This window comes from Arachis ipaensis, chromosome B1, assembly GCF_059453495.1.
Source record: "Arachis ipaensis isolate K30076 ecotype BB chromosome B1, ASM5945349v1, whole genome shotgun sequence".
In the NCBI taxonomy this organism is placed as follows: domain Eukaryota; kingdom Viridiplantae; phylum Streptophyta; class Magnoliopsida; order Fabales; family Fabaceae; genus Arachis; species Arachis ipaensis.
Genome location: NC_142436.1, coordinates 56,864,236 through 56,865,790, shown reverse-complemented (window position 1 = coordinate 56,865,790; position 1,555 = coordinate 56,864,236).

Below are 1,555 nucleotides of genomic sequence, written 5' to 3'. Positions count from 1 at the left end.
GACATACTTCAAGCATAGAAGTAGACTTGATGGGTTTGGCCCTTCATAATTGTCAATATATGGTTTGTAGACTAGGATGATAATCTCAATTTCCATGCCTTAGCCAAGAGTTCTTTTCCTTTCCTTTATTAGTTAATTGTCATTTACTTTCTTGCTATTTACTTTTCTCGTTAATCACCAAATCAAACCCCATTGTTTCTTCATAGCTAATAATTGAGCACTTCATTGCAATTCCTTGTGAGATGACCCGAGGTTTAAATACTTCGGTTTATTTTTATTGGGGTTTGTACTTGTGACAAACAAAATAAAATTTTGATTGAAGATTGTTTGTCAGTTTGGACTATACTTGCAACGGAATTATTTTGTGAAAATTCCTAACCGACGATAACCTTCTTTCAAGTTTTTGGCGCCGTTGCCGGGGAATTGCAATGGTGTTTTAGTTATTGTATATATGTGAATATTGTGAATATGTTTGCCTTTTTCTTCTTCGTTAGTTGTTGCTAGTTTTAGGAGTTTACTTTCATTATTTCTTGTTAGCTTTTGTTTTTATTTTCTCTTGTCACTATGAATTCTCATCACTTTGGCTATGAGTTTGGATCTAACTATGTTGTAGGGAATGGGAATTGCAATGACAACATGCACAAAGGATGGAACAATCAAAGATGGGAGGAGCCTCAAGGGTTTGATCAACCTTTTTGGCAACAACCTTCCCAATTGTACTATGAGCAAGAGCCATTCTATGATGCATACCAAGACAATGGCTATGCCGGATCTCCTTGTGATTACCAACAACCCCCACCATATGCCTATGAACCCCCTCCTCAATATAGTCCTCAACCACCATACTCACAAGCCTCATACCACCAAACACCTCCATATGATCCCAATCCATATCCACCATACAAACAACCATATGAGCCATACACACCACCATAGAACCACAACAATTCTAACCTCAATACCTCCAAGAACCACCTCCTCCATACTCTTACCAAGATGAATCACCTCCAATGTATGAGAACTTTCAACCACAACATGAACTCTTCTTTCCACTACAACCTTCCATTGAAGAGTGTCCATGTCCATCAATCCAAGAGCAATATGATCCTACTTATGTTATTTAAGTGGAACAAGAGCCAAGGGATTATCTCAAGGAAGTAATAGATCGGCTTCAAGCAATCATCCGTCAAAAAGACCAAGAGGAAGCCCAAATGACGCACGAAGCTATCAAGGCTAACCTTGCCCAAATTAAAGCCAACTTAGACTCATGGAATTCATACCATTGACAAAGCATCTCCACAGATGAATGTGAAAAATTAACCGAAGAGTGTAGCATGAAGAAGATTTTAGAATCTCAACATGAGAACAAGGAAATGGAGTGTGTTGTGCAGCAAGTGGAAAGGATAGAAATTGTTGATGAAGAAGAAGTGGTTGAATACCTAGGTGAAGATGAACAAGAGGTGGATTCCAAGCTTGAGAACACTTCCACACCAAGTAATGTTGTTGATGATTTTGTGGAAGTTGTTGAAGATTCTTCCATTGAGCATGAATTCGA